This window comes from Pongo pygmaeus, chromosome 4, assembly GCF_028885625.2.
Source record: "Pongo pygmaeus isolate AG05252 chromosome 4, NHGRI_mPonPyg2-v2.0_pri, whole genome shotgun sequence".
NCBI lineage: Eukaryota > Metazoa > Chordata > Mammalia > Primates > Hominidae > Pongo > Pongo pygmaeus.
Window position 1 is genome coordinate 8,601,974 of NC_072377.2, and position 26,794 is coordinate 8,628,767.

Below are 26,794 nucleotides of genomic sequence, written 5' to 3' on the forward strand. Positions count from 1 at the left end.
TATGGAAGGTCCAAGTGCTGTACGGCACTTGCACAGGCTCAGTTGAAGGGTTCATGGTCTCAACCAGTTTGAACTGAGGGAAGCTGGCTTAAGTTTCTCAAAAACAACTGAAGCAACCGTTACCATGGTGACCTTTGAATGTTATCTGTAAAGTGTCCAGTGAAGGTTAAGTTTGAGCGTTCAGTCGCGAAACCTTCTGCTACCGCAGCCTTTGGCTGCGTGGAAAAAAGGAAAACAATAATAAAGATAACACAAGGTAAGTGACCAAAAGCAATCAAGGCAGGCAGACCTGATCAGATTAACCCCTCAGTTTCAGGACTCAGAGACAGCGCCTTCAAACCCATAGTGCCTAGAAAGAGGAGAAACGGAATAGAGTGACAATTAGCTGAACAAAGAGATAAGCACAAAAAGGCATGTGCATGTGCCTGTGAGGTGGCAGCAGAAGCAGGAGCATTCATGCCAGCAGTGCCAGCGAGGGAGAGAAGAGGGGCCTGGGTGGGGACAAGGCTGGGACCTGCTGTGGGTGACCAGCTGGCCTGTATGTCTTGGAACCCCTGCCTGCAGCCTCCCCTCAGATAACATGCTGCACTCTGGGTGCTGTATGGAAACTTCTGGACCTCTGGGAGGACATTTTTACAAAATTGTTGTACACTATTTTGTAAAAATAAATTATTTTATTCAATTTCAAAATATTTATTCTTATTTCAAAATAAGAGCATACACATGAACACTGTCATTAAAGCCTGTCAGGGAGGTCCCAGAGATCTTCAAGGAGTTACAGTCTCTTACTTGAAAAACTGCCACAAAACTACAAATTAAATACCTACAACCTTAGAAGTAGAAATTATATTTAAAGATCATCGCACGTGATGATAAAAAACCCTGTATTCATATGAAGCTTTGGATGAACCGATTATTAATGAGAAAGATAATTTTAAAATTAATTACCTCCTTATCAAAGATAGAGTGATTACTGCATGAAAAGGCACTTTGAAATGAGGACCACTTGTGAATCCACTCTGGGTTTCTTGTACTGCCTTCAAAAGTTACAGGAACTGGCAGAGAAATCATTAAAATATGACTGTGTACATTTAAATTTAAGATTAAATTCAGACTCAAAGTTGATGTATATGAAGAGTTAAGCCTTTTCATAAAATTGTTCCACAAGAATCATCATCTTTAGATGCACTGAAATTTATTTTTCAAAAGGCCTCGTTAGGTATTTATCCTATTGTTGTCACAGCCAATTTAATACTCTTCAGGAACAGTTGGATCAGGATTTTGAGTCTACTCAAAATTTAATATAATAAAAATTATTTGTGATTTTACATTTCCCAAGAGCAAATGACATTGTTTATAATTATATCAATAGAAAATAAAGTTGCTAAGTGCATAAATTAATGGCTTAGTAGAAGTATTTTCAGAAAAATTTAGCCATCGAAATCTTATGCTCTATCAAGGTATCACATTAATAAAGTATTATTACTTATTTATTATATACAATTATTATTTCAAAATATTATTTTTGCAATTTATGATTGTGATGTTATGTACAAAATTACTATGAGTTTTATTAATGAAAAAAATTTTAATCAGAGTAATTTTGTACATTTCTGATTGTGGTGTTACTTATGTACAAAATTACTCCAGTTATTATTAATGAAAAATATTTTTATAAAAAAATTAGCTGAGCTTGCTGGTATGTTCCTATAGTCCTAGCTACTAGGGAGGCTGAGGCAGGAGAGTCGCTTGAACCCAGGAGGCAGAGGTTGGAGAGAGCCAAGATCAAGCCACTGCACTCCAGCCTGGGCGACAGAGTGAGACCCCATTTCAAAAACAAAACCCAACTATTTTTATATAAAAGGGTCTATATTTGAGTATCTGTAACTGAGCTTATTTTTCTTACTTTTGAAGAGGAGGTCTCATGTTTTCATTTAAGAATATTTACTGAAGTTTTATATATTTAATGTATGCAGCACGATGTTTTGAAATCCTTGTACATAGTGAACTCATGGCTGCTGTCAAGATAGTTAACGTGTGCGTCTCTTCACAGAGTTACCATTTCTTTGAGTGTGGTCAGAACACTTAATATCTACCCTTTAGCATATTTCATGTATATAATACAGTAGTATTAACTATAATCTGCATGCTGCACATTAGAACTTATTCATTCTACATAAATTAAAACGGTAATAAGATATCACCTCCCACCTGTTAGGATGGCTATTATCATAAAGACAAAAGATCACATGTTGGGAATGATGTAGAGAAAAGGAAAACCTTATACACTATTGATGGGAATGTAAATTGGCACAGCCACTATGGAAAACAGTATTGAGAGTCCTCAAAGAATTAAAAATAGAACTATCATATGATCCAGCAGTCCCTTTTCTGGGTGTATATCCAAAGAAATGAAATCAGTGTGTTGAAGAGAGATACCTGCACTCTCGTATTTATTGCAACATTACTGACAACAGACAAGAAATGGAATCAACCTAAGCATCCAACAATGAATACATGAATTAAGCAATAGTGGGATATTAACAATGGAATATTATTCAGCCTTGAAAAGGGAAGAAAATCTTGCCACTTGGGACAAGGTGGGTGAACCTGAAAAACATTCTAAATCAAATAAGCCAGATACAGAAGGAAAAATATAGCATGGTCTTACTTATATGTGGAATAATAATAATAATAATAATAATAATAATAAACCACAGTGCATTCACAGAAACAGAGTAGAATGGTGGTTACCAGGGACTGGGGAGAGGGGCAGTGATGGATAGGGGATGGTATTAGGGAAACTGAGACTTGTTGGTCAAATGATACATTTTCATTTTTGCACTGGCTTCACAAATTATGTGACTGGTTCTGCTTATAAGTGTGCTAATTCTATAGAATTTATTTGTTTCTCTCGTTTATATTTTCATTTCCTTTTGTTGGTATTTTTAAGCTACTTAGCTACCTCAGCATTACTAATGTGTTCTAGCTAATATTATCTTTCAGATTAATTACTCTGAATGAATTGCATAGCCTTATACAGTAAACAAGTTTAATGATTTGTAAACTTCCTCCAGACTGCTGTGTGCTTTACTGTTTCTAATGGAATCTGTCACTGTTTTATTTATTTGTTTATGTTTGTTAACATTTCTTCTTCCCAGTGAATCAAGGAGCTTTCAGCCCATCAACGTGAGCTGAGTGTCACCTAATTCCCAGTTATAAACATGAGCTCGTAGAAGGGTGACACAATTTGGGTGCGTCTCCACCCAAATCTCATCTTGAATTATAGTTGCCATAATCCCTATGTGTCATGGGAGGGACCCTGTGGCAGGTATTTGGATCATGGAGGCCATTACCCTCATGCTGTTCTCATTACAGTGAGTGAGTTCTCACAAGATCTGGTGGTTTTATAAGATGATCTTCTCCCTTTTGCTCATTCTTCTCTTTCCTGCCACCATGGGAAGAAGGACATATTTGCTTCCCCTTCTGCCGTGATTGTAAGTTTCTTGAGACCTTCCCAGCCCTGTGGAACTGTGAGTCAATTAAACTTTTTTCCTTTATAAATTACCCAGACTCAGGTATGTCTTTATTAGCAGTGTGAGAACAAACTAATACAAAGTGACACTGGTTCTCCAGGTGCCATCCCCATAACTGGTTGTTGAGTACCCCAAATGAGTTTACTTCTAAAGTCTGTGGGCCAGGATACTGAGGAGAACTTCCTTAAATACCACTTTGATACTCATTTTCCTCTGACTGCCCGAAGTACCAGTTATGTACCTACTAATGTCACATCAGGCCTCCATGGCCCTTAGAACCCAGCACCATTATTCCTTCAAAGTGAGCAAGGATGTGCTTCAGGCTGGGCCAGCAGCATGGCTCTTCCAGGGGAACCATGGAGGAAGCACACGGGGAAGGTTTAACAACCAACTTTCCAGTGTGCTAATAAAAATTCTGATTGATTAGTATTGCTATTATTTTAAGAGAAGGGGAGGGATGCTCTGCCATGTGGTGTAGGATTTTCTTGAATGGGAAGCAGTTTCTGAATCTAAGGTATAATGTTGGAGAGGAAAAGAGATGGTGCTAAGGACGGCTTGGTGGGATAGAGTCCTCCAATAATCTCATACTCACTTCCAACCCAAGACATGCCTGATGAGCCTACAATATGAGAAAATCGAAAGCAAAGGATGTTTGCAGAAAAGCATCCCTGGCCCTTCCTTTTGTCTAGACTGACAAAACCTCCTATAAACCTCCAATTCTAGAGCCTCCCCCGAGGTAGAGGACTGATGGATGGAAGGGGTGGAGGTAGGTGCTGCTATTTCATGGAGAAGTATAGGCCCTGTTGCTCCGTGATGTGGAAGGTTTTGGGGCCAGGTACAGAGGAGACAATTTGTTCACAGCATGGTGACCTGGTGGCTTTTCGGCAGTCCAGCAGAGATGGAGGTGTCAACACGACCACACACTGTTTGCTCAGCATGAGGTTCATCTATCTCCCAGACATGATTTGGCAGTCTTCTCACTATTTTCTGTATTCTTTCAAGAAAGAACTGCCACTCTGTTCTCTGCATTGCATGATTAACTTCAGATTTTTTTATCTAACAATTGCCAGTGTCTTCCTTTGTTTGACTACATACCATGTACAAAGTATTTTTAGCATATCTCTCATATTATCCGTTATTAACTCTCTTAGCTTTAATTTATGACATATAACATATCATAGTAACTTCTACTCAGTGTTCTAAACTGGTATGGAGTTTCTTCATTTAGCAATATGTTAAAGCTTGTGTGTGTGAGTGTGTGTGTGTTTTAAGAGAACATTGATTACATATGACCTATATGATGGGCCTGTGGTCACCTATACGATGGACCTGTGGTCACCTCTATAGCATTTTGCCTCCAGATAGGGGACTGTCCTCTAACTGGTCAATTTGGGGAGGTTAAGGGCTCATGGTCAGGTGGCCTCTAGAGGTCTTCTCTCTCTTCAGCAGGCCTGTCCAAGGAAAATATAAGTAGCCTTGGCTCCTCCACACTGCAAGTCTTACTATGCAGGCTTCCATCTGCAGCAACCCCAGTCCAGTGCTAAGACTGGATGGGAGAGTTGGTCTAATTCTGGAATTCAGTGAACTTTCACATAAGCTACATCCTGTGATTTAGCTCCTATCAATAGCATGGGTTATATTTTGATGACTTCTTTTCTTTTCTTTTTATGTTTTCTTATCTTTTCCTTTCTTTTCTTTCTTTTTCCCTCCCTTCCTCCCTCCGTCCCTCCCTCCCTCCCTCCCTTCCTTCCTTCCTTCCTTTTCTAACTTTTTTAGAGCTATTGGCAAGGGCAAGTAGAAGGGTGCTATTCATTGGGATACACATGGGATAATCCAATGTTTGTTTGGTTAATACAGTCAGTGAACTCCACAACTTCTTTATCACTGAACATTAAAATTGTCTCTATTGGATCAGGTTAACTTTCAATCACTTAGCTGGTGTGTGTGTGTTTCAAGATTATTTAGGTGAGAAGTACAATTTACATGCATCCCCCAAAAAAAACCCTGAGGATACTTCTCAGGCTAGGTAATCTTTGAAGACGAAACATGGGATGGTGATCCTTTCCGTACAACTCAATTATTAAAAAGGTATGCATCCCAATGTCTTGCCTGTGGGTCGTTCCTGCTTGAAAAGACTCTGGCAGAAATGTACAATGATGAACCTGCTATTTGTGGACTGGTAATAGCTAGGTTGAAGTGCACGTGGTGACCCACACATCATCCCTGCAGGGAGTTGCTCTGCTACTTAGGGGTTGTCATTATTGCATTTTTTTCATCCCAGTATTTCAGAATCAATCCAAGATTCATCTAAATGCAAAATAGGTGATAATGTTGCAAATGGGCAGAATACTGAAAGGAAATAAAATACAATGACCTTAAGAAAGAATGGGTCGTGAGATAAGCTTTTGATGAATTATAGAGCAGTCTTGGCAGTAACGCCATGATCAATGAATTAATCATTTGTTGCTGCACTGTTACATTGTTTTTAATCTGATAATGGAGGGGATACATTTTCAGTATAATTTATCCTATGTTTAGCATAGATGGGACCTTCAAAAAGTGCTTCTAGGTGAAGAAAAATCACCTCTGAATTTGAAACAAATGGAATGTACACCTGTTGAAGGAGAAACTTCAAGTATAAGAAACTTCTCTGAGAGGTAACTTTCACTTCTGCTGATGAAATTAGTGTGCTTTATAATTCAATCAAGAACACAAGATTTTTATAAATGTCTGCAACATTCTTGTATTAGTTTCCCATTTATGTGCAACCAATTACTACCAACTTATCTTGGCTTACCCAAATATTCTGCTTAGGGTCTCTCCAGGATGTAACCCTGATGTCTGCTGGCTGCATACTCAGTCGGAGGCTTGATTAGGGAGGGGTCCCAGTCAGTCTCACTCAGGTTGACAGAACTCATCTCCTTGGACTGTGCGACTGAGAATCCTGGCTCTCCCAGGTTGATGGCTGGAGACTGCCCTCAGGTCTTAGAAGCCACTCCAGTTCTCTGCCACATGTGCAATCATGACACAGCAGTGTTCTTCTTCCAGATTGGGAACAAAATTCTTATTTACTCATAAAAGTTCCCAGTTCTCTTTTAAGGGCTTTCATCCAATTTTAAGTAAGATCCAGTCAAGATAATATCCCTTTTGCTTGACCAAAAAAAAAAAAAAATACCTCATCTGCAGTCTTAGTTGCCTGAAAATCTCATCACTTTTGCCTTAAAATGTACTTAATGAAAAAAAGTGAAATATGTGTTCATTTTGCTAAATAATGTAACCCAATCAAAGGAGACTGATCCCATCTCATTTTTCATATCCTGGTGCTTAGAAACAAGTCACAGGTTCTGCCTCACTCCAGAAGCAGAGATGATCCAAGGCCATAAATCCTTGAGGGACATTTTAGAGTGCGTCTGCTACAACTTTAATTAGTTTATCATATCTGGTGTAATTTTCATGTGACAATTTGAAGAGATTGCGGAAAAGGGGAATTAAAGATGAGAAATTAATTCAGTCCACTGCAGAAAAGTGGGAATTTGATTCTAGGAGCATTGTACTCATTACCTGGGCAGCTAGATAGTCCTAGAGTAGTGGAAATATCCCTCAAGACAGTCACTTCGCTCCATGCTTTCTCTTTCTGCTGACCAAACACTTTGGTACTTTACATTTTGGTCTCCCAAGTGAAACTGCCACCACAAAAGGGTGTTCTGAAAAATCACACCACCAGTTTTAACCCTATTTAAATGACTATATTCTCATTCTGTATGAGTAGACATGGGACTGAACAAAAAAAATAAAAAATAAAAATAAATTGTCATTCCTGTTTATCTTCATCCTAAATTTTTTTTAACAGACATTTATTCATTGATTTACTGCTTGCCTGGAGCTTGTTTGTTTCTGTCCATGTAATGTCACTCACTGTCTGCAAGGAGACTGAGATCTGTTTTAGTTCCTGTGATTCATCTGCCCTGAGGCCAGGTCAGGGGTATCTTCTCCTAGGATGAATTCCTTCCTCCTCGCTGCCCCTAAGCCCACTATATTTCTCTGGAGCCAGGAACCCCTGGGGAGCATCCCTGTTAGCTGCCATGCTCACACTGAAGCTCAGCCCTGGGCTTCTTTTGGTGACAACTCCACTCTTCCAAGGAGGCCAAAATCTGGTGGGGTCTGAGGACTCACCTTGAGCTGCTGGGATCACAGGAAAGACCCTGCAGCCTTTGCTACGGGATCTGGTCCAGGGACCCTTTGGAGACTCCAAAAAGATAGTCATCCTTCTTTGTCAACTGAGGAGAGCTAATTTTCATTCCCTGGAGACATACACAAAATCTGTTCGCTGGACAGCTCCGCCCAATGCAACCAGGGGGTTTTCTTCTTCAACATCTCTCTATCTGCCGTGCCACCCTTGTGCATGATGATCATGGTTTTCCTGACAACACTGCTTCAGAACCCAGATTCTTCTGTTATGGCAATGGCCTCTCAAAAGAGCCTTTTAGTGATGAAAATACCCTCCAACATAGAACCGTTTCTAGGCTGTGATTAAATGTGGGCATTTGATACAGAGCCAAACACCTGAGGAAGATGAAGTGACTGGGTCTGGCTTTACAACTACGTGGTGTTAAGACACAAAGAGAGTGTGTTTCTATGTCTGGTTCGGCTTCCCTTTTGGGAAGAAGAGCAACAAGGTCAGTATCCCTCCACTCTAGAGGAACCACCATGAGGGTCATGGCGGTCTTGAATTGTGAGCTATGGAGATTGCATGACTCTTCTATGTTGCTGCGGCACATCATCATCCCCCTTGAAATTCATAAGCATTTCGGGTCCTGAAATCCTACGATGCAGGAGGGGACCCTTCTCCCTTTTGAAACACAAATTCCAAGTGACCAGTCCTTAAAGTAGGTTATGCTTGGGTATAGTTTTAATTTAATCTCACAACACTTAGCATAAGAATTGATATGCCGCATATCTCTAAATAATCATCTGAATTCAGGTTTTGTTTTATGTCTTTGGAGCCTGGTACTGAAAGCATTTTCTGGTATAGAAGATTCTGAGATTGTTTTCCTCTGACAGAGTCATCCATAATCAACCAAGCGATGTGCCACATTCAAAGAGGCCCAGGTGTCAACCCAGGACAGACAGAAGAATTTGTTACATGGAATAAACAGTGAAGCTTAAGCCAAAAGATCCTCTGGTGATTTTTCTCCTTCATCCTTCATTCTTGACAATGAATGAATGAATGAATGAATATGGATTGAACTGTCATTATTAAATATCTTTTATATTCTTACTTGTGTTGAAGGTTTCACAGGCAACAGAAGATATATTGATAGGATATACATATTGATGACTGCAAAATAGTCTCAGAGATAGTGCAATAATGACCACTTCTGCAAATGATTTTTCTTTGATGTGCTAGAAACTGTTAACTGTTCTAGATGCTTAGCAGAAATTATCTGAAATTCTCACTGGGGAAACTGCAATGTGGGTAAAGCTAGCCTACTTTAAAAATAAGAAAAGCAAGGCTCAGAGTAAACTTACCCAAATCTCCACATAAATAATGAATGAACAAGAAGGCATTACTATTATATGATTATTATAACATTAAATATGAACAGTTAATTGACAAGAGTGTCTTATGTGGGTTGGATTATCTCAGAATGAGAAGAGTACTTGGTGAGTTGCAGTCACAATGGAGGCATAGAATTGAATTAAATGGTTCATTTTTTTCTGGCTATGATTGATTATTTCACTCCTCAGAATTGAAAATTAGGCTGGGCACGGTGGCTCATGCCTGTAATCCCAGCACTTTGGGAGGCCAAAGTGGGTGGATTGCCTGAGGTCAGCAGTTCAAGACCAGCCTGGCAAACATGGTGAAACCCTGTTTCTACTAAAAATATAAAAATTAGCCAGGTGTGGTGGTGAGCACATGTAACCTGGGTACTTGGGAGGCTCAGTCAGGAGAATTGGTTGAATCTGGGAGGCGGAGGTTGCAGTGAGTTGAGATCCCACCACTGCACTCCAGCCTGGGCAACACAGTAAGATTCTATCTCAAAAAAGAAAAAAGAAAGAAAAGAAAAAAGAGAATTAAATAATCTTTAGCCACACAAAAAATAGTCTTGGTAGTGAAAATCATGTACGTAATTATCTACAAGCCAATTATTTTTTCCCTAAACTAAATTGGAATGGCTAATTTTTAACTTGTGGTCATCCTTTCTACCCTGTCTTTTATGATACTTCCCCTGTTTGAAGTTAATTATATATATGTTTTCTAAAAAACTAATATATAATGAAGAACAGAACCCATTGTAGGTCATTTTCTAAGAGAATAAAGAGTAAACGAGGCAGCTATCCTTTCTAAGCTTCAATCTCCTCATCTGTAGAAAGGAAAAAATATTCTATTATTATTTGTAAAGTATTATTTATTAATTTTTATTATTTTCTATTATTATTACCATGTAATATAATAACTTCCGTGATTTTTGTGAAAATGGATAAAATAATATTTGTAAAATGACCAGTACCATTGAGTACATAGAGAGATAATTAGTATTTATTACCTTTGGATAGGAAAATTAGCTTTCGGCTAATTGCCATCAGAATCAGCCTTCAAACCAAAAGCTCTTGGATAGTTTCTTAATTAATTTTCCTGGGGAGATGCACCCCTAAAATAATTCCACAAATTTCTAAAAGAACCAGCTATATTATCCAGTGAGCCTTTCATCTAGTCCAAATTTCAGCATATTCAAAGCTCTTAGGGGACTTCCAGGTTTATAAACTATTGCTGGTATTGAAAAGTTTTGCTTTTGGTGGTGCTTTGTATAATCAACAAATTTAATGTTATTCACCCTTAGGAGTTCTTGACAAATAATATCCTAAACAAACAGTTAAAACATAAGAAAGAACTAAAGCTTTTTATGAGTTCTAAAGACCCAAACAAAACTTAAACTCCCTTTATATTCTGACTCCCACAGCATCTTTTCAGACTGTAAATAATTATCACCTCATTGAGGAAGAAAACAGAATAAAATATTTGCATTCTAGCATCTCTTCCTACTTATACCTTAAGAATGAAATGTTGGATCCTGGTTATGACTCTAGGACAGAATGCTTTGGTACTGACCCAGACTGATATGGTTCTCAATCAAATGCACTCTGTTTCCTGTACTACATCAAATGCATGCTGCCTACCTGTCCACTTTGGGTTTAGAGAGCAAATCAAGAAAGTAAACAGTGTGTGGAATGTTTAAGATGTAAATTACTCTAAAGGATGAATCACAAAGATGCAAAATGGTACAATCAACTTAGAAGACAATTTTCCAGTTTCTTACAAAACTAAATGTTATCATACTATATGATATAGAGATTATGCTTCTACATCTTTATATGACAGATTTGAAAATTTATGTCCACACAAAAACAAACAAATGAATATTAATAGCAGCTTTATTCATAATTTCCCCCAAATTGGTAGTAATCAAGGTATTCTTCATTAGGTGAATAAAATGAGGTAGAATCAAATAATGGAATATTTTCCAGTGGTAAAATAATGAGCTATCTATCTATGCAATGATGTGGATGTACTTTAAACACATATTGCAAGTGAAAAACTGGCTAATTTGAAAAGGCTACTTACTAAATAATTCCATATATATGACATTCTAGAAAGACAAAACTATAGGTATGGTAAATAGATTAGTGGTTACCAGGAGTTTGAGGCTGAGCCAGAGTTGATGAGGTAAAGCCCACGGGATTTTTAATGCAGTGACACTTTGCATATACGGCTATGAATTAATAATGCTGTGTTTGTATCATACATGGTACTTGATAGCACAAAGAGCAACCTTAATCTATGCAAGTTTTTAAAAATCATTTGGTAGTTCAGGGGATCCCAGGATGAAATGCAGATTGTGACAAAAGAATCTGTGTACACATGTATGAAACAACCTCACTGATAGGCATGGTGGGGAAAGTGTTGACCTAAGCAACATTGGGAATTAGTGGAATCTGTAAGATTAAAAACAGTGGAAACTGCACATAAGCACTGTACTCTAGTTGATAAAGTTGATATGTATAGGTTAGCAGTGGTGAAACCACTGTACATACATACTGGAATGGAACAATTACAAAAACGGGTGGCAGATGGTAGGAACCAGGTTTCTAAATGTTGAAGTGGAAGTTTATAGAAAAGCAAAGAGAGAAGGCATGAATGATCCATGTGGTAATGAATTAGAGTTAGAGACATCAGTATGAGCTCATGTTTAGCTACATGTGTGTGCATATAGATGCATACATAGAAGGATATTTATAGATATATGGATATGCATAGTTTAGTATACACATATATTTCCTTGTTCTAGCAACTGAGAGGGTCTAGAAGCAATGACACCCAGTAGCAAAAACCGCACTTATCACCCAGAGTTTGTTTTCTAATTCTATTATGAGATAAAAAGAAGCAACATACTTGAAAAAATTGCTGGTTCTAGGAATGGTACAGGGAACAGGCTAGATGATCCTGGAGCTTCACATAGTGCCATGAAGTGAAGAAATGTTTTCCAAAGTCCACAGTCATGAGGGTATGTCAAGGAGACACAGGAGATGACTGAAGGAGCCCCAGATAGCTGAAGCTGAATAATTAAAGCAACAAAACTAACAAGGAAGTATTAAAACTCAAAATATAAGTTAAGTATCCATGATTCCACATTGATATAAATTAATGACTGTTTAAGAAAGCAGAATTGGAGAATATAAAATCTTTTTTTGGAGAAGAATTCCACACAATTTATGTAGACATTTCAGTCTCAGGGAGATAGAACATAATTCCACACTTCCTAAGTTTGGGCTGTGCACACGGCATTCTTTCCAAAGGGTACTGTATAGAAAGGAAGGGAGAGTAATTGTACAGTAGAGGAACCTGACACACACTATCTCAGGCAGATGATCAAGATGAACAACAGTGGTTAGTTGATTTGGCTTGGCTGTGTTCCCACTCAGGTCTTATCTTGAATTCCCACGTGTTGTGCGAGAGACCTGCTGGGAGGTAATTGAATCATGGGGGCAGGTCTTTCCCATGCTGGCCTCATGATAGTAAGTCTTACAAGATCTGATGGTTATTACACAGGGGAGTTTTCCTGTACAAGCTCTCTTTGCCTGCTGCCATCCATGTAAGATGTGACTTGCTTTTCCTTGCCTTCCACCATGATTGTGAGGCTTCCCCATCCACATGGAACTGCAAGTCCAAATAAACCTCTTTCTTTTGTAAATTACCCAGTCTCAGGTATGTCTTTATCAGCAGCATGAAAATGGACTAATACATAAGTCATGGTCAGAGTATGTACGCTTGATTTAATGTGATGGAAATGGCTGAGCCACTGCCATTTTCAGGCACAGCAAAGAGGAGCCTAAAGAGAAATAGTGACTAAAGGCATGTGGTGTTCTGAATGGGATCATGGGTCAGAAAAAGAATAGTAGGTAAAAACCAAGGAAATCCAAATAATATACATACTTAGTTAATAAAGATGTATCAATATTAGTTAAGTAATTTTGACAATTGTACTTTACCAATATAAGATGTTAATAATAGGAGAGACTGGGTGCATATGGAAACTCTGTGTACTATCTTCACATATTTTCTGTAAATTCAAATTTTTTTTTAAAAAAGTTCACTGACTTTTTTGCAAACTTGTAAAAGGCATTGCTTTTTTAAAAAATAAAATTATAATTATTCCTTGCTCAAAATCATTTGGATTTTTTATATTAGATTTGCTTTTTGTGACCTTGCTATATTTATTTATTAGTTCCAGGGATTGTTAAATTTTTTTAGCTTCTTTGATATAAATTCTTTGAGATTTCCCCTGTAGGTAATCATGTCATCTTTGAATAAAGACAGCCGTATTTCTTCCTTTGCAATCTATACACCTTTTATTTCTTTTTTGTGTCTCGTAGCACTAGCAAGACTTCTCTTACTGGATAGCAGTAGTGATAGAGCACATTGCTTTGTTTCCAATCTCAGGGAAAATGTTCAGTTTTTTACTATCAAGTATTATGTTACTTGACTTTTTGTAGGTTTTTTATTCTTATTTTTACTTATTTATTTATTTAAATCAAGTTGTGGAAACTCCCCTGTTACAAAGTCAGCTGACAGTTTTATCACCTGTGGGTACTGGATTTGTTATCTGCTTTTCCTGCATCAATTGATAAAGTCATTGTAAAACGTTCGTTAGCCTACTTATAGATGGATTACATTGACTAATTTCTGAATGTTAAATTAGACTTGTATAACTGAAAAAAAATCTCCTTTGGCTATGATGTATAATACTTTATATATATTGTTGGATAAAATGTGATAATATTTTTTGACAATCATGTCTACATTCACGAGAGATATTGGTCTGCAGTTTTCCTTTTCATTTTACAAGACATTTTTCTTTTAATGTCTTTATCTTGTTATTAGAGTAATGCTGGACTTTGTGAGTTAGAAAATGTTTCTTCTGTTTTTATTTTTGGGTAGAAATTGTGCAAAATGTGTATTATTTCACCTATTCCAAAGGCAGAAGCAGCCATCTGAGGTACTTAAAACTTTTAATGAGATGCATTATATAGTTTTAGTTATAGCAGATTCTTTCAAGGGTTAGCCTCAGCTCTCATGGTTTTCTGAATGGTTTTGAGATTGTTAAAATTAGAAAACCTATGTCATTTCCTTATAGGTTTTAGAAATATATTTGTCACAGGGAAAAATCACTTAGGTTAATCTAATCTACATTCTGTAGTTTGGCACAGAAAGAAGAAAGACAGGATGTCTGCCCAGCGAAGTCACAATAGAGTGAATTTTCATCCTGATTTGCCCAGTAAGTCTCATCCTGCCTATTGTCTAATCAGCTTTTCCAGTTTTGCATTTTTCCTAGATCTTTTATTTTTTAAGTAGTATGATTAATCATTGCATGAATACAAGCTGTGATGTTTGAGTCAGCCTCCCACGCCATGCATCCAGCTCCTCTCTAGTTTTTACCTGCCCATGTAAATAGACCTATATTTCTACAGTGATACTAAACATTTTCTAAATAAGCAAGTCCTCTAAGTTTTGCTTGTTTTTTTTTTGTTAAAAACCAATTGGAAATATTTAATCAAATATTAAATGAAAGGTAAATAAAAAGATAAGCTTTTAAACCTTTGAATGAGTTCTAGTACTCGCACACAGAAAGCAATTATACCTACAAAAACAAGGAAAAAACAAAGATATACAATAGGCATTTGAGTGTACATAGTTTAGTGTTTAAATCAATAATTGCACTTTGGTATACCTCATCTCATGAGAAGAATATTTTGGTGGAGTTTACATTTTTAATTTGATATACTATGTGCCACAACAGAGCAATACTGAGATACCTGTGAATTTTTAGCATCTAAACTCAGCAAAACTTTTAGAAGGATCATAAAGATAAAGAAAAGTACTCTGGATAACTGAATGGTGCCACTACATAAGAAATATTTACACATTTTATTTTAAAACTAATACACAAAATGTTTTAGAACTGAGACTCTCTGTTTAGCAGATTTTGCTCTCAGGTTAGCAGGTACTACAGCACTTAGAGAAATAATATTTTCCCTATTAAAAGTATTATGATATATAGAAAAGGGCCAATTAAACATTGTCAATAATTTCAAATACATTGACTACAACCTGCAATTTAGAAAATTAAAACTAATATGACCATATTTGTTTTATCTCTCTCTGTTTCTGTATCTCTGTTTCTCACTTTCTCCCTCATGTATCATAAAGAAGAATTGTTGATGTCAACCAAAATGTTATTTGTTTGAAAATAAGTTTCTGTTTTGGTAGAGGTATTAGCAGACCAGTCCCAGTATCTGGTCCAGGAGGGTGGGTTAGGTACTGCTGTTGGGGCTGGGAAGAGAAACTATGGCTCTCCTCTTGGGTGCACCATCGTTTTGAGTATGAAAATAGACAATACAGACTAAGAGAGAAGAAGATTATTTACCCCAACATGGGGGTTGTAATCAGACATTACATCACCTCATGTGAGGTAAGCAGACCCTGTAGAAACAAACAATTTTATGATTTTATTAGCTACACAATCAGAAACAATATTGGTTAACTGAAGGGAGGTTCACACCCACTTCCTATTTCTACCTATTGTCACACAAATACATTCTTTTACCACCCTCTTCTCATTCTTACTTCTTGAGAAGACAGAAGATGTGGGTCACACTTCTTTCAGGAACACTACAATTTAGCAAGAGGATAAAACATGGTAACTGAAATTTAGAAACACAGGCCTGGCGCAGTGGCTCACACCTGTGATCCCAGCACTTTGGGAGGCCAAGGTGGGCGGATCACTTGAATCCAGGAGTTCCAGACCAGCCTGGCCAACATGGTGAAACCCTGTCACTACTAAAAATACAAAAAATTAGCTGGATGTGGTGGTGCACACCTATAGTCCCAGCTACTCAGGAGGCTGAGGCAGGAGAATGGCTTGAACTTGGGATGCAGAGGTTGCAGTGAGCTGGGATTGCTGCACTGCACTCCAGCTTGGGCGACAAAGCAAGACCATCTCAAAAAAAAAAAAAAAAAAAAAGAAAAGAAACATAAAGAGACATTTACTCAAATAGAGGTGGCATTTAATAATTTTATTATACTACAAACTCCTTGAATATCTTCATTGCCTTCTGTCCACTCTCCAGAGTGAGCGGAGGTTGGGTGATGACAGCAATAGTGATGTTGTTTAAAGTAAGCAAAATTGATAGCAGTTATTAGAATAAAGCCTATTCGATCTCCTTACCTCACTAAAGTATTTACCAAAAATGGTAAATAGTGTGAATATCCACCCACATTCTAATGCCAGATAATTCAGAATCACCCTTTACACACCCTTATTCTTGATCTCTGCTGATTTTACTTTCTGTCTACTTTCTGCATATGCTAACTTCTCTCCAACACGTCCAGCATCACGCTGGTCCAAGCCACCATCATCTCTCACCTAGACTAATGCAGTTCTTCCTGTCTCCATGAGCCTCCTCTCCAGTTGCTGTATTGCAAATAACAATCGAAACAGCATTTAAAAGCAAAACAACAACAACAAACAAATGGTAAGCAAACAATCAACCTAATCATTCCCTCTCTTAATTATTTCGAAGTGGCTTATTCACAAAATAAAATCCAAATCAGTTGTATGATCTAACTGTCCTGTTAGTGGCATGTATCTACTGCTTCAGGCTTAGTGTCCATCACTCAATCATTTGCTCAATATACCCTGGGTTCCCCCTTTCTTCTATTTTCTGAAACTCCAACATCACCTCCCATCTCTCAGTATGAAGAAGGTATGAAGATACCTTCCCTCTATCTGGATTGTTCTCTGACATGCTTCCTCTAGCTACCTCCTACTCATCCTTCATGCATTAACTGTCACTTCCCGCATTTTCCTACTCTTGAGTTTCCCCAGATCAGAATTGATTCTAGTAAAATTTGCTATTTCTCCTTTGCCAAATTTATTATAATTTTAGTTAGATTCATTTTGTGATTCTGTGTTTCATATCTACCTTGCCTCTAGACCATAATAAGCCGTATGGCAGCATGAGAGAGATTATACAAGCTTTGGTGACTAAATACTTAAAAATGTCTGACCTAGATGAAATAATCAAGATTGTCATTTGGGGAAGAAAAGCCTGAGTGTTTCGAGTGTTGATAAAAGCCCTGTCCACTCACATCTATGGGAGCCCCTTCTTTCTTATTGGTTTCATCACTTCCTATAATTCATCTCTCTCAGCTTCTCCAGAGCCTGACATAAGCTGATAGAGTCATGAATTTAATAAACTAGAATAATGTGACTCTGTAGACTGAAAAAAACTTACCATCCAGAAGATGAGGATTGTATTCCCAGTTTTGCTATTAATTTTCTCTCTGAACCTAAGCAAAGCACTAAGCATTTCCATGTACAACTTCATTGCTTCAGCAAAACACTGATTTGGTTCCTTAGAGAAATAAAACATTGTAATTCATCTTGAATTTTTTTAAAAATTAGATTGAAATGCTAAGCAATTACTTTCTTATGATGTAATACTGATCACAATGCAGCTATCTTATTGATTCAACAACATATTTATTATTGATGGAAATTGTCTGCCTGGTATTCTAATTCAATTAAATGTTACTGTCATCATCCTCATGGTAATGCTGCATTCATCATCAGAACTGTTCACTGCTAGATAATTTGAATTCCCCCCCCTCCGCCTCCAGTGTTGCTCTGTGAGTGGATTGCTTCACATCTAAAAACAAGCCAAGGAATGATGGGCTCGACTTTATTAAAGCCACACACCTCAGTGCTTCACTAGATTTCTCCTAGAATGTGACATACAGAGTAAACTATTAAAGTATCTTCTTCCAAATGTATGAAGAAAAAAGCTTTACAATTTTTGTTTTGCTCAAGATAAACCTTCTACCTCCCCAAGTTTCTACAGGCACACATCTCTTTGGGATTTAACAGAGCATCATCACTTAGCCAAGCAAACTGCATGCTAAATAGATCCAGCTGAATAAATAGGACCACTTGATTCTTTTTTTGTTTGGTATTGTCTCATGTATCCAACTCTGTTAATAGAAAATACAGTGCTACTAAATCATTGCTATGTTATAAGAAAGCAAGAAAATCCAATGATTGCACAGATATATAACTAAATTTATGGTAAAAAAATTCTTTTTTTGGAGTTGAACTCTCTCATGCGCCATTACAATTGACTTATTTAATGTACAGAAGAATCAGATTTATTCTTGTGGATTTTGAAAACACTGGGACCTATTTACAAAAATCATAGAAAGCCACATATTGGTTTAATAAAGAGAGGGTTTCTAATGACTAGGATGGTCCAAGAATGAGGTGGTCTGGCTTGTGTCCTAGTAAATTAGTGGTCACTGAGAGTACTGGCCTGATGACCTCTGTCAGATAAAACTCCCAGATGAAGTACAAGGTTGTACAGAGGACATCTGATAGCATCTCTACCTTCAAGGTTTCCAATGTTGGCCATAGTCATAAGTTCTCCCTTCAGGTAACACTCACAGCCAAATTTCATCCTTGACTATTATTATGTTAGCCATCCACTGGAGAGTTCAGGTTCAGGGTCTTTTATGAGGTTATAGTCAGATGGTGCCTGGAGCTTCAGGCATCTGAAGGCTTAAATAAGGTGGGGGGTCCACTTAAAAGGGGCTTTCTTGGATAGATGGCAAACTGGTGCTGGCTAATGGCCGGGAGACTCAGCTCCTCTCACTGTGTGCTTCTTCACAGGAACATCTGAGTGTCTTTATGGCCCTCATCCCTAAAGTGAATAATTCAAAATACCGAGGCAGAAGCTACAATGTCTTTGTAACAGTCTTAGTCGTGTATTGCCACTTGAATAGAAGTAGAATGGAACTAAACAATGGCATGAATATTAGTGGGCAGGCTCACTGGAAGACATTGGAGACCAGCTTTTATAGTCCACCTCCTTCCCCCGTTGTCGCATGTCTATTTCATATGCAATGTATACTTGTGCTTTGTTGGGAGACAATTCCTCATGAGTCTCATATTTCTCCATGTCTTGTAAGCAGAGAGTGCCTATTGTTTCACACTCTGTTTTCAAAGATGGTTGTATAATGAACAGCTGTGGAAGATACAATTTCTCCCTCGAGAAGAGAAGACCTGTCTTCTTATAGCTGTAAACAGAATATATCCCTCGGAAGCAAAGCAGAGGCAAGCTTACCATGCAGTGCAATCATGGATAATGTCTTTCTCCAGACTAAGGACAGGCAAGCTTACTGTTACAAAACACTTGGGGTTTCTAAGCTCAGTATTCCTTTCCTGTAATGCAATCCACTCTGTGTACAGGTATCTATCCACGTCTCACTGCATTGTCCTCACGGTACTTGGGAGCCAGGGGAACTGACATGTGATGTTCATACTTACTGCTATTCTTGGAGTAACAAAAAAAAATTCATTTTCTTCGACCAGGAGACATCATGTTTTCTACCAGCATTCTTGAAACTATGGCAAGTTAACTAATTATCAGGTAAATGTGGTAACATATCAGACCCCTCTCAGCTCTTGACACTGTCTTCCAAGAATACCTCCATCCACCATCCAAGTCTCATCCCATTATAGCATCAGCTTGAATCCCAGATCTTAACATTCCAATCAGGTCCATTTCAGAAAGTGGCTCTTCCCATATCAGCTCTTTGAAATGTGAACGCCTGTGAACTAGAAAGGCAAGTTATTCAATTTCCATGTGCCCAACACGTAGTGGTGAGACTTGTGTAGAATAACTGCTACAGCACTTTGGGAGGCCGAGGTGGGCGGATCATGACGTCAGGAGTTTGACACCAGCCTGGTCAATGTGGTGAAACTCCGTCTCTACTAAAAAAAAATACCAAAATTAGCCAGGCGTGGTGGCACAGGCCTGTAGTCCTAGCTACTCGAGAGGCTGAGGCAGAAGAATTACTTGAACCCAGGAGGCGAAGGTTGCAGTGAGCCGAGATTGCCCCCACTGCACTCTAGCCTGGGCAACAGAGCGAGATTCCATCTCAAAAAAAAAAAAAGAGAGAAAAAAGAATAACTGCTACAGACCCTTCTATCCTCAAAGGGGGAATAGATAGAAAGCAACACTTAAGTTACTTCTCCATAGTAATTCTAAAATCCATTTGGACACATCAGGCCGATTTCTTCATGAGGGCTCAGCACCACTGCCTGAGATCTTGGCTCCAAACTTTGGGCTTTTGGTTCTGACTTCTGCATCATTCTACCTTTTGGATAAAAAAGTGGCTGGTATTTGCATCTAAGTAGTTTTTTTCAGTTTGCTTTTTTCTTAAAATAGTTGAGAAGCCCAAGGCCTCTTTGCCTTTTTACTGACTCTTTCCCTTTTCATCCAATCTGGTGGTGTTGTATCTATTACAATTGTATAAAATGTGTGTAGGTCTTTTGTAAATTTTGCAGGGATTCACTCCATTGGAAAATAGACACACACAAATCTCATCAAGATCATCTTTATTTTACCTTTTGTTGCCCATAAGGTACCTGTAGCACAATGCTCTTAAGGTTCTTAGGAGTGATTTTTTCATAATAAAATGTGTGGTGCATACCGTTTGCATCCTGGGAAGGGCACTGATCTGTTTGAGGCTCTGTCTTACATGTTTCTGATATATCACAAAAAGGCTTCACAGTCACACCTTTGACCTTACCTGTGAACCATTTTTGACTCACAGTATTCTGAGCTATCTTCATCTGGAAGCTTTTCCTTTAAGATCTTTTACTATTTAGAGAGACCAGAAATGATAAACAGTTTTTAGTTTTGAACCCAAAAAACCCTGGTTCCTTCACATAGAACAGCTTTTTTTTTTTTCTGATAGTATTTCCCTATGTCTCTCACATTTTGTGATGGGTACCGAAGAACACAAGACAGTGCCTTCAGCACATTGCCTAGAAACCTCCTTTGACGGACCCTCCAGGTGATTAGGTACATTTTTTCCCTATATTCCATCTTACATAGGAGAGAGTGTTGTTCTACTCTATGCCACTTTATAATTTTATAAAGGGGCCCTCTTTCCCCCATTTTCCTCAAATGAATGCTAAGCACTCACTGCAGCCTACTTGGAGGGCATCAGGCTTCTGCCAACACTCTCTTCAAGCTCTCTAGGATGTCACTAACACATTTCCCAGGCACTTTTCTAGATTCTGCTCACTGCAGGGTCCCAATGCCCATCCCATGTCTTTTAGAATTTCTGTTATTGCAGCAATCAGAGTTGGCCCTGTGTTATCAATTCAATTCTATGGGAGTGTGGCTATATCATAAAATGCATGGCAGCTTCCATCTTGTTTTCTTAAATCACTTTCCCTACAGCAAACGAGACACTGTTCCTTAAGGATACTCAGCCTCGTGGACAGGCCACTGGAGAGCAATGGAGCTCCACAGGATGGTCCACAGGATGGCTCACAGGATGGCCTTCATTTTTATGTACCAAAATCTGTACTAGTTACCTATTTTTGTGTAACTAAACATCCCAAAATGCATGTTTAGAATAACAATAATCATTCCTTATCTCCCATGTTTTCTGTGGGTCAATAATTTAGGAGCAGCCTGGTAGGAAAGTTCTGGCTCAAAGTCTTCCATGAAGCTGCACTCAGGTGCTGGTTGGGGCCAAAGTCATGTGCAGGTTTGACTGACTGATGCTGGGGGAGCCTCCTCCAAGGCGTGTTCCTGACGTTGCTGTAAAATAGGTATGGTGATTGAGAAGGGACCTGCATTTCTCTTCCTCCGTGTGGGCCTCTCCATGAGGGTGTTTAAATACACTTACAGAACAGGGTCTAGTTTACCACAGAGAAAGTGATTTAAGAAAACAAGATGGAAGCTGCCATGCTTTTAAAGATATAGCCACACGTCCATAGAATTTAATTGATAACAGAGGGCTAACTCTGATTAAATGTGAGGATGGATTGCACACAGGCATGCGGACCACAAATGGAAGTCAGGGCCGCTGGAGAGCTGCTTGCAAGCCCACCACCACTATAGCCAGATGTGAAAAGTTCTACATAATCCGTAAAGAAGCAAGAGGTCAGAAAAATCCACTGATGTGCTAGGTGGTGTTACTCAGAGGAATATGGTCAGACTCCAGTGTTTGTGGGAGATTTAAGTGTGAAAACAAGGGATACTTCAAAATCATGTTACCACATTGGGATGTAGGTGTCTATGCATCTGTGTGTCTGTGTGTCTATGTGTCTATGCATCTGTGTGTCTATGCGTCTGTCTATGTGTCTGTGTCTGTTTTTAGTTACTCTTTAAAATGTGAATTTTCCTGAAAAATTTTTAAAGTAAGCTTTACATTTTGGAATAATTTAAAATTTACAGAACAGTTTTAAGGATAACACAGAAAGTTCCCATGTACCTTTCATCCAGTTTCTCTAATGTTAACATCTTATATAACTATGGTATATTTTCCAACACTAAAAAATGAGCATTGGCGCATTACTATTAATTAAAGTCCAGACTTTATTTGGATTTTGCCAGTTTTCCATGGATGTTCTTTTCCTGTTCTGGGATCTGATCTGGGAAACCACATTATAGTTAGTTAGTATAGTTGTTAACTGTGATATCTCACTCAGGAATCACAGTCTTCCATATTCTCAGCTCTTCTACCCCCTTTCTCCCACCAGAATCACTTCAGAGATCATTGAGATGACTAGTCCATGATCTCTTTCCTTACCCCCATCAGTCTCCTTCAAGTTTTGACTCAATTTTCTCTTCATTTGGACCACACATTTCGCAACATTGATGGTCATTCAAATGTCACTCTATCAACTCTCTGCCTTCCATTGATTTTCACAGCCGCTTATCAAAAAGCCTCATTTCTGCGTAAGTGAAATCTCCAAAGCTTCTCCCTCTATTCTCACATTGGTGATGGATTACAGTTTAGAATCTCTAAAAGTTCATGGTCTCCAACCTCAGTTTTCTCAGGACCATCTGGCTATCTTACTGTGTATTCCTCATTACTCCCTGACCAGTCCCTATTTAAACCTGTTCTAAGATTTAATCGCTGGTTTATACTATGCATACTATTATGCCCACCATATCTTCATTCAGAACACTACCTTCCCTTTCCCCGCTTCACCATAGAAATACAGGAATCACGAAGGACCTGCCAATATTCTTCCACAGCTGCCCTGCCCCAATTAGTAACACAATTTTTGGCACCTGCCCTCGTCATTCCTTATCTGCTCAGTGGAGGAGGCTCCCCTGATCACAGACTGTCATCCACCTTGTCCTTGCACTGCATACCCCTTCCACTCCTTGGGGACCTTACCCCATTAATTGCCCAGCCTCTGCAGATGTCTTTAATCCCTCCTCACTTGCTGCTGTTTGAGCTTATACATGGCTTCATGTACATTTCCTGCCTTAGAAAAACTTTCCTCCAAACCTACATCCCCCTTTTGCCTACTGCCCAAAGCCTTTTCTTCAGTTTTTAGGTGCCATGATTCCCTTTGAATCACTCACTCCTCAACCTTGATAATAGAGCGTATGCCCCATTACTCCATGGAACTGGCCTTGCCAAGGATGCTAACAACCCGCTCCCCTGTTCAATACTACTGAATCTTATCACTTACTGTTCCTCATTTCACTGCAGGATTAGACTTGAATGACCTCATCTTCCCTCCAAAACACTTTTGTTCCTTAACATCAAGATGACAAGTATCCTGCTCTTGTACTTTTTTTTTCCCCCTCTGAATGTTCTTTCTCAATATTCTTTGTAAGTTTCTTCTTCCCTGTTTTTAATATTGGGGTCTCATGAGGTTCCAGCCTGGTTTATTTTCTTTATTCTCTCTTCATGAGTAATGAAATGATCACATCAAACCTTCCTGCAAACTACCACCTTCCTAGCTCTAGACTGAAATGCACCAGGTTTAGGCGATTTTACAGCTGATTTATCGGAGAAAATGGGTATTTTAATAATCTCTTATAACTTGTTTATTTATGAAACACTCTGAAGGTCAATAACAAATATTCAAAACTCCTTTCTTACATTTTACTTATCCTTTCTCAGAACTGATTAATTATAGTTTGATGTTATTTGAATGCTATTTCCTAAAATACAGATGGAGTAGAACTTTCAATACTCATCGCTTCTTTGTTCCATTTTCATTATTTCCTTATGGAAATGTAAGATATGTTTTCCTATTTACGTTCTTCCAAGTGGCATTGCAGACTTTGAAAGTATCATTAAAGTTATGCCTGAGCCTTAAGTTTTCCATGTATTTTCTATGCCAGAAAATTTAGCATTTGTATAACATAATACTCTAAGCTTCTGACTGATTATATATATATTATATATTGATTATATATATATTATATATTGATTATATATAATATATATATATAATAATATATAAATATATTATATATAATATATAATATATAATATATAATAATATATAAATATATTATATATTATTTATTATATAATATATATTTTTATATAATAATATATATAATTTATATATAATACAATATATAATTTTATATAATTATATAAATTATATATTTATATAAAATATATATAATATATATTATGTATATTTAATATATCAATATATGTTACATATTTATATAAATATCAATATATGTTACATATTTATATAAATATAAATATATGACATATTTATATTTCTATAAATATATGACATATTTATATAAATATAAATATATGACATATTTATATAAATATAAATATAAATAAACATATATAAATATCAATATATGTTACATATTTATACAAATATCAATATATGTTACATATTTATACAAATATCAATATATGTTACATATTTATATAAATATCAATATATGTTACATATTTATATAAATATCAATATATGTTACATATTTATATAAATATCAATATATGTTATATATTTATATAAATAAATCTCCTTTGGTTTGAAGTTACTCTCAATCAATAGTAAAGGCATATTTTAATTGATGTTGAAGTGGAGGAAAAATACTGAAGTTCTTCATATCAACAGAGGGAGAAGAAAATAGAAAATGAGTGTTAGAATTGGGAAATTGTTTACACAAGTTATTTATTAAGAGTTTAGTCAGAAGGTTTATTAAATGAATAGGCTTTTGACTTCCAAGAAGCAGTTCATGGTATTTGTGGTTTTACATATTCATTGGATCTCCTTCCTTTATGCAGCATTGGGGTTAATTCTTTTCCACAAAACAAGATAAGGGAAAGAAAAGGGAAAGGCTTCCCCAGGGAATATCACTGGGGAGCCCAGTCGCCCCATGTGGCAGGACCTGTAGCAGGGACAGTGGTGTGATGTGGCTCCTGATCGGGTTTTCTGTTGGTAAAGCAAGGAATGCTTGTGGCTCAAGAGACTGAAAAGGAGCATCCTACTCAGATGAATAGCTCTGGGACATAATTTCATCCACAGGAGACTGTTCTGGGAGAGAGGAAAGGAGGCCATGGAACAGCAAACCCAATCACTCCCCGGGGCCAGCAGAGGCCCTTCAGGTTCAGGTAGGGGTCACTGCCTGTAACCACTTTCCTTCACCTGTGCTGTATTTGCTTCTGCTTCCAACAGACTTTGAAACTATAAAGACAAATCAGCTAGTCTTCCAACTTCTGGATTTAGCCACTTCCCATTATAAATGAAGGGATTTTCAGGCGGAATGTAAGCCATGTTCCTCTCCTTATCTAAATTTTTTCTGCTGTGTGCTTGAGCCCCAGCAGGAGATCTATGCAGGACAATGATCTTATAAAGCAGACAATCCAGGGAAGAACAAGGAACATTATCTTCATTCGCATAAATGAGCTATTACCATATACCTAACCAGCAGGGAATACTGAAATGAGAGAAATAAAGGTAGGCTGAGTAAGAGATTCTGCACAGAGAAGAGGAGTTGCACAGGTGCTGAAGGATAAAGGAGAGTTCAGGTTATGGCAGGACCAGAGTTCCGGGAGGGCAGTAAAAGTATCGGGCTGTTCACTGCTCTATTGCTGTGTCTGGCGCAAACTCAATAGGTTGTTTTTAAATAAATGATAGATCCAAAGCACTGAGAATTTCCCAGTAGAAGCCTCAGGTTTAGGGTTCACTGAATTTTGAAAGAGACAAAATAATTCTGTTTCTGAATAAAATTTCAAGAGCAAGTATTAGGTGGTTTGCCAAAAAGTACATTTTATCTTGATAAACTCTAGTGATATAAAGGAGGAAAAAAAAAGACTGTCATGATCATTTCCCAAGTAATCAATGTATATACAAAGATGAGTTGTTGAACTGCGAAATTACAAAATCTGGATATTAATGTTAAGAATGATACCCTTTTTTGACATCAGTTATCATAAAATTGCAAGCAATTAATTTTAGAGAGGAAAAACTTACTCTATGAGGACTTTGACATGACTCAGGGACACTAAAAAATGATAGTTGTGGCTGGGTGCAGTGGCTCATGTCTGTAATCCCAGAACTTTGGGAGGCCGAGGTGAGTAGACCACTTGAGGTCAAGAGTTCAAGATCAGCCTGACCAACATGAAACCCCAACCCTACTAAAAATAACAAAAAAAATTAGCTGGGCATGCTGGCGGATGCCTGTAATCCCAGTTACTCCAGAGGCTGAGGTGGGAGAATCATCTGAAGCTAGGAGGTGGAGGTTGCAGTGAACCGAGATTGTGCCATTGCACTCCAGCCTGGATGACACAGTGAGACTATGCCTCAAAAAAAAAAAAAAAAAAAAAAAAAAAA

General features: G+C 37.7%; 1 long non-coding RNA gene across 2 annotated transcripts in view; it reads left to right on the forward strand.

Annotated features, from left to right (window-relative positions):
- LOC134739575 (uncharacterized) overlaps positions 1-18,094 on the forward strand; it is a 36,564-nt gene extending 18,470 nt beyond the window's left edge. The window contains exons 4-5 of one of the 2 annotated variants that reach the window (XR_010126360.1): positions 16,486-16,628; positions 17,966-18,094. This is a non-coding gene — a long non-coding RNA (uncharacterized LOC134739575). Of the gene's footprint in view, positions 1-16,485; positions 16,629-17,089; positions 17,359-17,965 lie in introns of those variants that run through there. The other variant, XR_010126361.1, reaches the window with a different exon arrangement.
- Positions 18,095-26,794: the final 8,700 nt, after the last annotated feature.